Below are 14,907 nucleotides of genomic sequence, written 5' to 3' on the forward strand. Positions count from 1 at the left end.
GACTCTACAGGGTGTGGAGCCAGGTTGACCCTCACTCCGTCTGCTCCAGGGCTTCCTGGTTCTCAGCCACTGCTGCTTCTGAACTGCTACAGGCCAGGCATTGTGCTAAGAACTGGGCACGTGTTACCCCAACGTGGTCTGTGCCCTTGAGGATGCCATGACTGAAACACGTTGGGGGCACACAGCAGGCTGATTCTCCGCCGAAAGAAGGCTCCAGCCAGAGGCCGAGACCCTGTGTGGGGGAGGTGGCAGTCACCATTGCTGATGGACTCAGCAACCCCCAGACCCTCCACCTTGCTTGGCAGGCTCACATGCACCTGGCTTAGCACATCCCTGCAAACACAAGAGTCTGAACCTCCTCAAGAGGCTGCAGTCACACTGCATTTGACCAGGACTTGGCAACCTGCAACTTGTCCTGAGAGCCAGGTATGTGTGTGTGTATCTGGGGAGCACGCCCCAAACATGAGCAGGGACAGTGTTCCCAGCTATCCGAGAGGTCATGCCCAAGCCAAAAGGAAGGCTCTAGCTCTTAAACATGAATAAGTTTATTCCTTTCATTTCCACAGTGTCTTATGCTTGCTTCTGTTTTCTCCAAGGAAGTATGGTGCCCACCTACTCCTCCAGCCTGACGATCCATGTGAGGGTTCCTTGTTCCCAGCCCAATTCTCATGTCCCACCTTTCTCCACTAAGAAACAGCCAAATTTTGGCAAGAGTCGTGGTAGGAAAAAAAACAATAATTGGGCAGATGAGGATTTTTCGCTTTTTGACTAGTTCTTTCTCTAGACTTTCCTGTCTTTTTAAAACTTCTAGTTTCCCCCTTGAGCGCTCCCTCCCAGTGGGTAGACCACGGAAGGAATGAACAGGGGATGGAAGCAGGGGATGCAGTCCCTATTATTTCAATAGATTGGAAAGATGGGCCCAGAACAATTGTGTACGGTGTTCAGTGTAAATTGAAGATCTGGAGTTGCAGGATTGTTGAGGCAATTTTTAGTTACTTTGCTCCATCTAAACACAAGGCCATAGGATAGTGTGACTTTTTACCTTCATCACCTTATCCACATCAGAAGTACAATGTCCACTTAATACATATATACATATATGCATACATACATCTGTAATACATATATGTATGTGTATATATACACATACAGTGTGTGCACATGTATATGTATGTACATACATATGCATATATATATACACATACAGTGTCCACTTAATATATATATCTTGTGTGTATGTGTGTGTAAATATACACACACATACACACATGATAAAATACAGAGTCTACCACATGATGAGCCTCTGCTAGGTCCTTAGCAATCAAACCACATGTCCAGTCCTGGCCCCCATTCTACAACAAAACACATGGGCCAGTTTAGGGGTCCAGGAGGGCAAGGATGGTGGGTCCACATAGAAACCAGGTAAGGGAGGAGCAGTCCACAGGACTGGGGTAATGGGCTGGTGAAGCAGTGTTCCAGGAGGGGAACTGCCACTCACAGGGCTGCCCTGGTCGCCCTCGGGATACAGCCAGACTTGATCCGAGTGGCTCCCAGGGCCGAATGGGGACCGCTGGGTGCATATCCTGGGAGGCAGCCTTCAGCTCAGTGGGGAAAGCAGTTTCCAACCTTAAAGCTGCCCAACACTAGCACAGGGCACCTGAGAAAGGAGGGGCCCCTCTGCCTTTACTCAGTATCTCCCACTAGAGGCAGCTTGTTCCTGCAGGGAACTCTGGTGGGGGGTGGGGGGGGTGCTGGTTCTCAGTGGGCAGGGGTGACCCTACTGGGGTCAGTGGGCTGGCAATGCTGGTCTTCACTAAGAAGAGTTGAAAACAGCCAGGAAGCTAAGCTCTGGCTCCTGGGCTCCTGGGCAGATGCTTAATCAGGAGGAAGAAGGAACCAAAATCATGAACACAACTGGCTCTCTCAGGGGGAGGCTGTCACCCTCCAAGCTCTTCTTCCCCTTCCTCAAATGGAGATTCACACTCACTCCTAGTTCAGGAGAGCCGCCATTCCTGATGAGGAAATCCGTGTCAAAGAAGCTGGAAAGACTGCTATTCATTGTGAGAATTTTGTTTCCACCGCTACATTACATTGTTTCATCTTGTTTTCCCTTCCAATTTCCAGTTAAGAATCTTCCACAGAAAATTTTTAATTTTATCAAAAACTACACAGATATCACACAGCTGCACCCCCATTTGGTGACACAAAGCATACCCTTCTGTGAAGATTTTCGCTTTACGCCAAGGCATGATTTTCACTTTACGCCAAGGCAATAAATTTTTACAAATTTTGTATAACAGGAGCTGAATTCTGGGTTCTCAAATGTGAAATGTGGCCCAAAAAAAAAAAAAAGATTTAATTCAGGCATTTTGTCATGTGGTTCTTATTTCTTCAACCAAGTTTGTTTACAGTGACTGCCTTTGAAATACAGTCAAATACATTCTGTTTGCTTCTCTCTGGTGGTTTTTCTTTGTGGGTGGCTGATGAGGGAGGGAGGATACAGGACAGGGCGCTCATGAAAGTATGATGGGGTCTGTTGCTGGAAATGAATAGCCAGGGAGGTCGGCCAGGCCTGGGGAACCCACCGCCGGGCTCTCTGGAAGATGAAGAGGGAATGACAGGGCAGGGGGGTCTTCAGGGGGTTCAGGCCTGTGCTAACACCTTAGCTTCCTCAACCCTGCCCCTGATCCTGGGAAAAGTCAAGGGGATCCCCAAAGCGGTCTTCCTTGTCTCCCCTCCCATCTTCCCTCCACCGTCAGACTGGATTCTGCAGCCTGTAGCTGCAGCCTGTATTGGCTGCTGTTATTACCACAGCCCTAAGGGCCTCCACCATTCTCCTCCCACTCCTCAAAAGGTTCCAGAATCTGGGGTGAGCGCTCTTGTCAGAAGCTGGAACAGGAGGAAGCAATGTTCAAGAGCACTGGTGTGTGCAGAATGCCAAGGACCCCAGGAGAGCTGCAACTGCCCGCTCGTGACTGTGGACGATCACCATGTCCCCAGCTCTGCCAGCAAATGCCACCCAGTCAGATGCTTTCATGATTGCAGTTCAAAACAAAAACAAAAAGGGCATGATATTGGCTTTAGCAGCGTTATCCTGACAGTCACAATGTGGACATTGTTTTTCTTACCATAGAAAATCTCTGTATAAAATGAGATGACGGATCCCACTTTCCAAGGTTGTTTTTCTTTTTAATCACAAATGATTTTGAGGGCTGATCACAGTGGCTCACAGCTGTAATCCCAGCAGTTTAGGAGGCCAAGGCAGGAGGACCGCTTGAGGCCAGGAGCTTGAGACCAGCCTGGGCAACATAGTGAGACCCCATATCTGCAAAACAGAGAAGATTTTGAGAAGCTCGTGCTTCTCCATCTAACATAGGAATTCAAGTGTTTTTACAGCACATTATAACAAACATGCCTTGTTTTTCTACAAGCCAAAAATAATTTTCAAACACTCTTAAAATGTTAACGATTTCAAATCTTTGCAGACCCTTTAGTAAGCACTAAATTTACCTTTACTTTTGTTGTGTTTATCCCTGATGTAATGATTTATTTTATAAAATCAGAGCCTTCCCTTTACCACTATCTTTTATATGATTTCCCCTCATTTTCTTTTCCACATTTCATGGCCTCTGACTCTGTCCTTTGCAAATATCTATTCCTTCTCTTTCTCCCTCCCTCCTCTTCCTCCCTCTCTTCTTCCCTTCCCCTCTTCCCCTCCCCCACATTCCTTTGCTGAGCACAGATAATCCATGTCCCCAGATGTCCCCCTCTGGATGCCCGTCCCCCAGCCCATCACCTGGCATACAGGTTCTCCTGCCTCAGGGTTCCCACGGTGCACAGGGACCTTCCCCTCTCAACGGTAGTAGGGTGAGGACATAACCTTTTGTATCCAAGACATTTTGAGGGTAGAGACATCCATAATGAGGAAAAACTCCAACAAGGAGGATTCAAAAGACCGTTTATAGATGAATAGGATGATGGGATTTAGTTTACTGATCCCAGGGCCCAGCCTTCCCTGCCACATTGACTGAATGCTGATCACATCTCCCAGTGGTGCTGGGGCGCAGTAGCTCATGCCTATAATCCCAGCACTTTGGGAAGCCAAGGCAAGAGGATCACATGGGGCCAGGAGTTCCAAACCAGCCTGGGAAACATAGTGAGACCCTGTCTCTTAAAAATAGAATTTAAAAAATTAGCTGGGCTGGGTGCTGTGGCTCACACCTGTAATCCCAGCACTTTGGGAGTCTGAGGTGGGTGGATCGCTTGAGGTCAGGAGTTCAAGACCAACCTGGCCAACATGGCAAAACCCTGTTTCTACTAAAAATACAAAAATTAGCTGGGCGTGGTGGCACACGCCTGTAATCCCAGCTACTAGGGAGGATGAGGCAGGAGAATCACTTGCACCCGGGATGTAAAGGTTGCAGTGAGCCAAGATAGCGCCATTGCACTCCAGCCTGGGTGACAGAGCAAGACTTCGTCTCCAAAAAAAAAAAAAAATTAGCTGGGCATGGTGGCATGCACCTGCAGTCCCAGCTACTTGGGAGGCTGAGGCAGAGGATCGCTCAAGCCCAGAAATTCAAGGCTGCAGTGAGCAACGATTGCACCACTGCACTTCAGCTTGGGCTGAAGGATCACTTTAGCCCAGGATCACTTTAGCCCAAACAAGACGCTGTTTGTTTAAAACAACAGCAACAATAAAAACAAACAAACAAAAAAAACAGAACCATCTCCCAGGGGTGTGGGCCTTTGTGGACATGCACAGGAATACACACAAAAAAAGACAAATATGTTCTAGTTTGAGCAGAAGAATAGTACAGGGCAAGTGGACTAAGTCATTCATTTAAAATAATTGAGCTCTTCCAAATCAGCAGGCACTATGCTAAACACTAAGGGTATAAGCAAGGACAGTCTTTGCCATCAAGGGCTGTCAAATAGTGGGAGAGACACAAATGCAATATCTCATGTGGCCAGAGTAATAATAGTATGTAAAAATTAATCAAGGAATGAAGCCCGTATTTTCTCAACCACAAATGGGGATACATGAATCGTGTTCTGTCTCTGGGGCAGAATATTTTAAAAGTAATTGCTATGGGAGACTGACATGGCCAGAGAGCGGTCAGGTGTGGGTGTTATTCTACAAAATGAGTAGACTCGTTTTTTGGAACAAACCCACGTGACACTAGCTGATTTAGAGCCAAAAAGCTCAGGGATTGTCACTGGGAGGATCTTGGGCCAATAGACATGAGCCTGAAAATTCTGCCCTGGTTAAACCACCCTGACAGTACCAGGCAAGAGAATGTGAAGTCTATACACATTAAAAATTTCTGGTTCCAATTACTGGGGAGGCTGGAGCAAGAGGATCACTTTAGCCCAGGTAGTCGAGGCTGCAGTGAGCTATGGTCACGCCACTGCACTCCAGCCTAGATAAGACACAGTGAGACCCTGCCTCTAAAACTTAAAAATTAAAAAAGAAACCTGCCTAAAGGAACAGTAACCAGTCCAGAGGGAGGAGGCTCTCGATCCTGAAGAAGCCAAAGGTAACTCGACACGGGATTTTTCTGTGCCAAGCATTTCCCAGTTAGGCTGTGGCTGATTCACCCTCTCTGTCCCCCTCTCACACTCTCCTCAGTCCCAGGAACTAGAAAAAGATGGAGAGCTGTCCTTCCCTGAGTCGCCCCAACCCTTAGCAGCAGTCTGACCTTATGCGGCCTGAGTGAGGCCCAATGCTGGTAGCGGCTCTGTTCACACTCACCCTCCAGCAAAGCAAACGTCGAGAGACCAGGAGAGGGGAGTCCAACCCCAAAAAGGAGAGCCAGTGCCTGCGAAAATAAGTGTGTTCATGGAGTTAACAGGATGGAATACTTCAAAATCCAGGATGCCCTGAAACTATATGTACATCTATTAGATATCAATTAAAAATTATCTTAATTAAAAAAATAAAAATAAAAATCCAGGATTGTTGTCCTGGCATGGATGGAATGAAGAAGGGCCTAGGAGAGTAGGAAGGTGTAGGCAGATTTGTCTGATTTTAACAGAGTTAAAACAAAAAAATATGTAATTAACAACCTGCTCCCAAACCAAATTTTCACCCTCCCCCTTTTCAGACTGTCCACCTTCTTTGAGATGAAGCCTTTCCCATGGGTGCCCAGCAGAGGGCAGCAGAGGACACCTTATGAGCCTCCGTCCCCTGCACACAATAGCGCATTCGTTCAACAAATGCCTTCGGAGTTTGGAGTGGACAGTGTTCCAGGCACTGTGGACACTGCCCTAAATAAGACAGATGAGGTCTCTTCTGGTCCAGAGCAAGGGGAGAGAACAATAAGCAAAGTCATGGAGACTATAGCACCGTAAAGTGATGGGGACAGGAATGGAAAAGGGGCTTGCTGATTCCACATTTCGGCTTCCAGCCAGTGTTTACCAGTACTTGTTAGGGGCCAGGCACTTCTGGGGACAGTCACCAACACAGAGGCCCCTGCCTTCATGGAGCTTACGTTCCAGCAGGAGGAGAGAGCACCATAAACACAAAAAGGGCCACAGAATCTTTTTTTTTTCAAGACAGTTTCACTCTTGTCCCGCCAGGTGGAGTGCAATGGCGCGATATCGACTTACTGCAACCTCCACCTCCCAGGTTCAAGTGATTCTCCTGCCTCAGCTTCCTGGATTCTCCTGCCTCAGCTTCCTGAGTAGCTGGGATTACAGGCACGTGCCACCACGCCTGGCTAATTTTTGTATATTTAGTAGAGACAGGGTTTCACCATGTTCACCAAGCTGGTCTCGAATTCCTGACCTCAGGTGATCCACCCGCCTTGGCCTCCCAAAGTGCTAGGATTATAGGCATATGCCACCACACCCGGCCTCAGCAGAATCTTTTAAAGGACACCGAGTGTTACGGAAAAGGAAAACATAGAGCAGGATTTGGGGAGTGTCAGGGAGTGGGGAGCAGCAGGCTGGTGTAGCCAGGCTCCCTGAGAGGCCAGATTGGAGCAAGGTCTGACAAGAGGGACTGCCAGGTGACTCCGAGGACCCACCACAGTCTGGTCCTCAGCCGTTCTATGTTGGAATCACTGCGGGTGCCTGGGTTCCACCCGAGGCCTAGGTTGAGGACCTCTGGCCTAGAGCAAGGTTTCTGGGCAGCCCTGTCTCTCACCCCTTATGCCTTCCTCTCCATTTTACAAATGAGAATAGTGACACTCAAACACGCTCACGCCGCCCTAAGTAAAGGACGGTCAGGATTTGAACCCAGAAGTATTTGAACCCAAAACTCCCATGTTTCCTCAGCATCACACCGTCTCCCAGACCACGTGACTCCTCTCTCTTTTGGAAAATATCTAGGAGCAAATGGCTCTTCCTGCCACTACACCCAACAAACATCTGGATTGTTCTGTGTCATTGGTTAACTTGCAGGGACACAGCCAAGGTGGTAACGAGGTTGTGCCTCTTGACCCGGGACAGCTTAGCCTTCCCCCGACCCATAGGACGCTGTGGGTCGCCAACAGGCAGCAGGGACACAGTGGAGCCACCCAAGCTTCTGAGGTCTTCCCTGCCTTGGACCTTTATTGCCTCCAATGCACAAGATGCCAGGGAGCTAAGGATGCGCTCTCAGAAGGAGGCGTGAGCTCCAAGATGGGGCGTCCAAGCCCACCTCCGGCCCAGTTGATGTTGGCAAAAAGACTTTAATTAATTTCTTTATTTTGGGGCACAATTCCAGCAAGCTTAATTGGGGAATTCATGTCTCACTTGCGAGCCTTTCCTTGGCCAATGTGGTGGCATGTGCGGGAGACTGGCGGCACCCACAGACTGCTGTGAGATGGCGAGAAGCAAGCCGGGCTGGGGGCTGCAGGGCTCTCCGAGGACCCGCAACGCTTCTGGTGACTCTGGCCATGCACAAGAAACCATGGGTCACGGAGCACAGGCGGCCTGGGGCCTTGTCAAGCCACAGTGCTGACTCCCAGTGTTTCGTGGTGTCCCGAGGGTTTTGCACTTGCCTTTTGATACCTGGACGACCTGGGCGTGCAGGTGGCAGCGCTCAAGACTGCATCTGTAGCCCTGAGTTCAGGTTCAGCCTCACCGCACATGCTCTGCACCCTAAAGGAGTCAACAGCCTTTCTGGGCCTCATTTCCCCCGCTATACAGTGGGCCTAAGAATACCTGCCTAGCTTTCTTCCCAGGGTCCTTGTGAGACATCAGGAACTGGAGTACCCAGGTACTAGAGTCCTCACTGAAAGCACCTCCTCTAGGGCCTGGGAGAGCTGGGAGGTGCAGAGTAGATTTCGGGAGCCAGTCCGGGATCCCTCCTTCCTCCCGCCTCCCCACCCCTAGCCCTGCAGGGTTCAAGATCACTTAAACCTTAACAAATCCCTCTCCTCTTAAATCTGTGTGTGCCACCAGCTGCCCCTCTTTGTGGAGGGTCCATCCTTCCTTTTGGTAATAAGGAACACTTGCTACTTAGTGATTCACTAATGCCTGCAAATCTCCTGGTTCAAGAGTAGGAGCTGAGAATTCGCTAGATATTCGGGAGAGGGGTACAGCACACCCAGCGGGCCCAAAGCTGACTGTCCGCGTCCGAGTGATTATCCAGGAGGCACTGCCTCCAAGTCAGACCAGAAGGCTTTGACTAGGTGTGATGACTAAGACCATACCACAATGGGGAGTGGACATCAGGAAACAGGACCTGGCTGCTGGCCACCTGGCAGCCAGCCACTAAGCAGGATGTTAGACTCCTCCAGTCACTGCTTGGCTCTTGCAAGTAAATCACAAGGTTCTTCTGCCTTTGCACAGGTCTAAACGCCAGGGAGACAGAGCGAGGAACAGGCCCCAGGGTGGTTAGCCCAAGAGGACTTTGCAGGGAGGATGATGCATCTTTCTTTCTGAATGTTTTTTTGGTACGAGGGCAAACAGCATTCTTTCCAGAATGGTCCAGGTGAATCTTGCCAAGAAATAGCCCCCCAGCTAGAGGGACCCCTCAGGGCTTCTGCATTATCTGAGGATTGGCTCCCACAGGAGGAGTGAGTTACAAATAATGGATTCTTCCTTTGCTCCTGCAGACAGTAGACTTGATTGACATTGTGATCAAGGGCCTGCTGGAAGGAACCCCAGGCAGCAGGCACTGCTTCCCCTGATGGGATCTGAAGGACCCTGAGCATCCTCTCTACCCAAAAGAGACACTTACCACCACTGCCCCCACCTTAGATCCTCTCTGCTTTCACTCTCTAAGCCTCTCTTATTTAAAACTATCCCCAAAGGTAACATAGATGAACTTTCTTCTATTAACTGTTTAATGACAATTAGTTGCTTGCTGTCGTTCATTTTCATTCACCTGGTGAGTCATTCAAGGAAGAAGCAGCTTTAACTATTTCCTGAATGCCAGCATGCCGTGACCAGTAAGACCCAGGCAGAGGCAGAAATGATTGGCTAGAGTGTGCTGCGGTGAGTTCCAGGGGGGTGACCAGAAGAAAACTAGGACTTGAGGGAAGCTGAGCCAGCCAGGAAAGTGGAGGGAGGGAAGGCCTTCGACATAGACAGGGAGTGAGCTAAGGTGTTGGGAGGGAGCCAATGAATGAGTGGGGTTGGGTGGTGGGGGGAGTAGTTGGATACGAGTCAAAAAACTGGATTAAGCCCCAGTGCTGAAGGGCCCCATGGGCAGGAAAATCATTATTTCTTCTGTAGGGCAGGAATTCAGGGCTCTACTTGTAAGGAAAATATTGTTTTGTGTATGTATATGTGACCTTCTTTTTCTTTCTGGGAAGAAGTCCATAGATTTCATCAGTTACAAAGGTTCCATCAACCTGCAACTGTTTAAGCTTAAGTGTCCTTGCCCCAGATTTAAAATTTTTTTTTCTCAGTAAACTAAGGGATGTTTACTGTAAAAGCATTGACTTGTTTGTGATGCTTCACGTTGGGCTAGAGGTGAGGTTTGGGGATACACACTTGGAAGGCTATATCAACTCTACTTAGAGATGCTTTTGATGTCGTCCCTGTGATACCAACGAGTGAAACTCCCGTCATTGTAGATGACTGTCAGTAAACATCCTTGCCTTCCCCATTTTGCTGTTGGCACAACCTGTTTTTTTGTTTTGTTTTGTTTTTTTTAAATTACCAAGGCCGGGCGCAGTGGCTCACGTCTGTAATCCCAGCACTTTGGGGGCCGAGGCGGGCGGATCACGAGGTCAGGAGATTGAGACCATCCTGGCTAACATGGCGAAACCCCATCTCTACTAAAAATACAAAAAATTAGCCGGGCATGATGGCGGGCGCCTGTAGTCCCAGCTACTGGGGAGGCTGAGGCAGGAGAATGGTGTAAACCTGGGAGGCAGAGCTTGCAGTGAGCAAGATCATGCCACTGCACTCCAGCCTGGGTGACAGAGCAAGACTCCATCTCAAAAAAAAAAAAAAAAAATTAGCAAAAGATACTTGGACATGTCATCATAAGAAATTCTCGTTAGTATTCATGCTTTTCATAAAATGATGAAATTGACCTTCACACGTCTTCCTTCCCTCCTCCACCCCCACCACGAGAGGGCATTGACTTCCGCCCTCTGAGTCTAGGAGAGGTAAGCACTGTGCATCAATTGAGTTTTACTTTCGGAGCTTGGTACAGTTTGGATATTTGTCACCTCCAAATCTCATGTTGAAATGTGATCCCCAGTGTTGGAGGTGGGGTCTAATGAGAGGTGCTTGGATCATGGGGTGGATCCCTTATGAATGGCTTGGTGCCATCCCCATCGCAATAAATGAGCTCTCATTCTGTTAGTTACCTTTAGGTTTGGTTGTTTAAAAAGAGCCTGGAGCCAGGTACGGTGGCTTATGCCTGTAATCCCAGCACTTTGGGAGACTGAGGCAGGAGGATCACTTGAGGTCAGGAGTTCAAGACCAGCCTGGTCAACATCATGAAACCCCATCTCTACTAAAAATACAAAAATTAGCTGGGCTTGGTGGCAGGTGCCTGTGATCCCAGCTACTCAAGAGACTGAGGCACAAGAATCGCTTGAACCCAGGAGGCAGAGGTTGCAGTGAGCCAAGATTGCACCACTGCACTCCAGCCTGGGTGACTGAGCGAGACTCTGTCTCAAAAAACAAGAGGTTGGGGCCAGGCTTGGCAGCTCATGCCTGCAATCCCAGCACTTTGGGAGACCCAGCCAGGTGGATCACTTGAGGTCAAGAGTTCAAGACCAGCCTGGCCAACATGGTGAAACCCTATCTCTACTAAAAATACAAAAATAAGCTGGGCTTCTTGGTGGGTGCCTGTGATCCCAGCTACTTGGGAGGCCAAGACCTGAGAATCTCTTAAACCTGGGAGGCGGACAGGGGTTGCACTGGACCAAGATCACGCCACTGCACCCCAGCCTGGGTGAAAGAGTGAGACTCCATTTCAAAAACAAGTAAATAAAATAGAGACTGGCATGTCCTCCCCTCTCTCTCTTGCTCCCTTTCTCTTGCCATATGACATGACAGCTCCCCTTCCCCTCCCACCATGATTGGAAGCTCCCTGAGGCCCTCAGCAGAAGCAGATGCTGGTGCCATGCTGCTCTGCAGCCTGTAGAACTGTGAGCTAAATAAACCTCTTTTACTGATAAATTACCCAGTGTTCGATATTCCTTTATAACAATACAAAATAGATTTATTCAGAGCTCTTTCTAGGCCTTTTTACATACATGCAGCCTTTTTCTTTTTTTAAAACATTAATTGGATTAGATTATACATATTTGTCACTTTTTCTCTTATCATTGATCTTTATTTACATGTGTCTACGCTATTTTTAAATGATGTAATATATGCCATAGTATATGTGTACAAAGATAACAAAATTATTCCCCCATTGATAAGCTTTTAGAATGTCTGGCTTTTTTTTTTTTTTTTTTTAGATGGAGTCTCTCTCTGTCTCCAGGCTGGAGTGCAGTGGCACAATCTCAGCTCACTGCAACCTCCGCCTCCCGGGTTCAAGTGACTCCGTCCCTTCCTCTTGGTGTATAGATGTATGACATTTAATCACACTTGTAGACTCCAGTAATCACCACCTCAGTCAGGACGTGAAACTGTCCTATCTCCCCAAAGAAACTCCCTTATGCTACTCCTTAATAGCCTGGCCCAATATGTTCTTGTTTCTTCTTTTTATTAAGATATAAACATGTATGATAAATTGTGTAAATTGTACTATCAAACATATAAACTGTAAAATAAAAAATAGCTTAAAAATTCACTTTTACATAATAGCTTTATTGAGATATGATTTAGGAACCAAAAAGCCTACCCATTTGAAGCGTAAGGTTCAGTGGTTTTTAGTATATTTATGAGGTTGTGTAATCATCACCATAATCTAATCTTAGAACATCTTTTTTATTCCCCAAATAATCCCCGTCAACAGCCGCTCCTCACCCCTCATTCCCTCACCCTCTAACCCTTGGGAACAGCTCATCCACTTTCTGCCCCTGCGGATTTGCTTATCCTGGACATTTCATATACGTGATATTGTATAACATGTGGCCTTTCGTGGCTGGCTACTTTTGCTTAGATTCTTCCATGCTGTGGCGTGCATCAGTACTTCAATCTTGTGGCTGAATAATATTCCCAGGTAGGCATACATCACATTTTATTTATCCACCCATCATCAGTTGATAAACATTTGGTTGATTTTCACATTTTGGCTATCACAAATAGTGCTGCTATGGGATTTGTGTACAAGTTTTTGTGTGGATTTAATATATTTTCATTTCTCTTGGTAGACGGCCAGGGAGTGGAATCTCTGGGTCATGTGGTGACTCCACAGCTAATCTTTTGAGGAACTGCCAGACTGTTTTCCAAAGCGGATGCACCGTTTCACAATCTCACCAGCAATGAATGAGGGTTCCAATTGCTCCTCATCTTCGCCAACAGTTGTTATTGTCCCTTTGATTCTGAGTGGGTATGAAGTGGTGTCTCACTGTGGTTTCAATTTGCGCCTCTCTGATGACTAATGATGTCAAGCATCTTTTCATGTGAGATCTCTTTTCAAAAACTCACTTTAAGCCTGGTGCAGGGTGCATCCCTGTAGTCTGAGCTACTCGGGAAGATCACTTGAGCCCAGGAGTTCAAGGCCAGCCCGGGCTACATAGCAAGACCCCACCAGAAACAAACAAACCTTACTGTAACTCTTAGGTGGAGAAATTATGGAACAGAGGCAAGTGTGGCTGCAGAAAAGCCAACCTGCCCCCACCAGGCATGAGAAGGCCAGTGCCGGGTCTGGACTCACTGAGGAAGAGAGGGGGAAACTCATAAATTAGGATCTATTTTGTAGGAAAGAGTTAAGAAAGGGCAATTCCCAGGCCTTGGGGAGTCTGTGCAGGCTGGGGTCAGAAGCTGAGTCCCTCACTTCCAGAGTGGCACAGTGTCCTTTACTCTTATTTAAGTCACTTCGTCTTGCCTTGTCACTTAGAGCACCACCGAGGGCTTTTAGAAGAGTTCCTTAGTGTCAAAGTCCATGAGGAGAGGACTTGGACTAATTAGATGTACAGTTTACTGGTCAGAATTAGAGGCAGATTTGGGCTCCATACAAGAAAATTTTGTCTAATGGTCTGAACAATCTGCAATGAGCTTTACCACTCCAGCAGCTGTGAATCTGTCCACCAGATGGTGAGCTGTCCGTGTGTTTTCGAGGGGCTGCCCTCAAAGGAAGTGATGGCCAACTTGATGGATGGTGAGGTCTACTGTGACCCCAGACTCACCATCCTTAGGATGAAAGTTGAGACTAGATACTGTATTAAGACACCCGGGTGCTTTCATATGGTGCTACAGTATCTGGACCCGTTAATGATTACTGATTGGGAGACAGTGGGTCCTCAACACAGTTCTGGGTACTCTGGGGTTGCAGAGAAGCTTAAGGATAACAACAGCTGACATCGTTTTAATGCCACTTATTAAGAACCACACATTCTACTAAAGGCTTTAACACACATTAATTCTTTTTAATCCTAACAACAACGCTTTGAGGCAGGCACTCTTATTATCACTAATTGGCAGATGGAAAACTGAAGCACAGAGAGGTTAAGTAACTTGCTCAAAAACACATAGCTCGTAAGTGATCAAGCCAGGATGTGAATTCAAGCAGCCTGATTCCATGGCCCATACTTTTAGTTATTACACCGCATGGCTAAGATGTGGCTGCAGGTAGATTTTAGCCAACCTGGAAAAACCTGCTTTCATTCTACGGAACCACTTAGAAAATACACAAGGCAACGTGAAATTCAGAGGTCATTGTTGTCACTTCTTAAAAGTGCAATTTGAATTGAGAGAGCACAGAGCTCAAAGTATGCCGCCCCCCCGCCGAGTTGATTTGTAGGAGGAGTGAGTAAAGAAGGCCGGATCTAGAGGAGGGGCTGTCTCAGGTGCATCCCAACTGGGAAGAAGCTTCCATAAAGAAGTGGGGAAACTGGAAGGGCCTTGCTGAGGTCTCCAATCAGCTTTAAAGATTTGAACCTGCCATGAGAAGAAGACTGAACTAATTCAATATAGCTCAGGGGTCAGAATTAGAGGCAAATTTGGGCTCCATACAAGAGAATTTTTTCTAATCGTCTAAACAATCTGCAATGGGTTTTACCACTCTAGCAGGTATGAATCCTTTCTGTGAATCGCAGAGCTCCAGAGAAGGTTCTAAAAGGAAACTAAAGAGACAGCCGGCAATTCCAGCATGCTGCGGTGCTGGAGGTGGACACTTCAGGCACTTTTTACTCGGAGACCTTGTGGAGAGAGAGGGCTCTGTGACCTTCCCGCCACTCTACTGTACAGAGCTCCTGTCTAACAAGGAGCCAGAGATCCATGTGCTGACGTCGTGGATGGGCTGCCCTGCCCACTGGAGCCCAGCCCTCAGTGCTCTCAAAGACACAGGGACACCTGGCTCATTTAGAGGCTTCCAGGCTGGGCGTGGTGACTCATGCC

This window comes from Pan troglodytes, chromosome 1 (assembly GCF_028858775.2).
Source record: "Pan troglodytes isolate AG18354 chromosome 1, NHGRI_mPanTro3-v2.0_pri, whole genome shotgun sequence".
Classification (NCBI taxonomy): Eukaryota; Metazoa; Chordata; class Mammalia; order Primates; family Hominidae; genus Pan; species Pan troglodytes.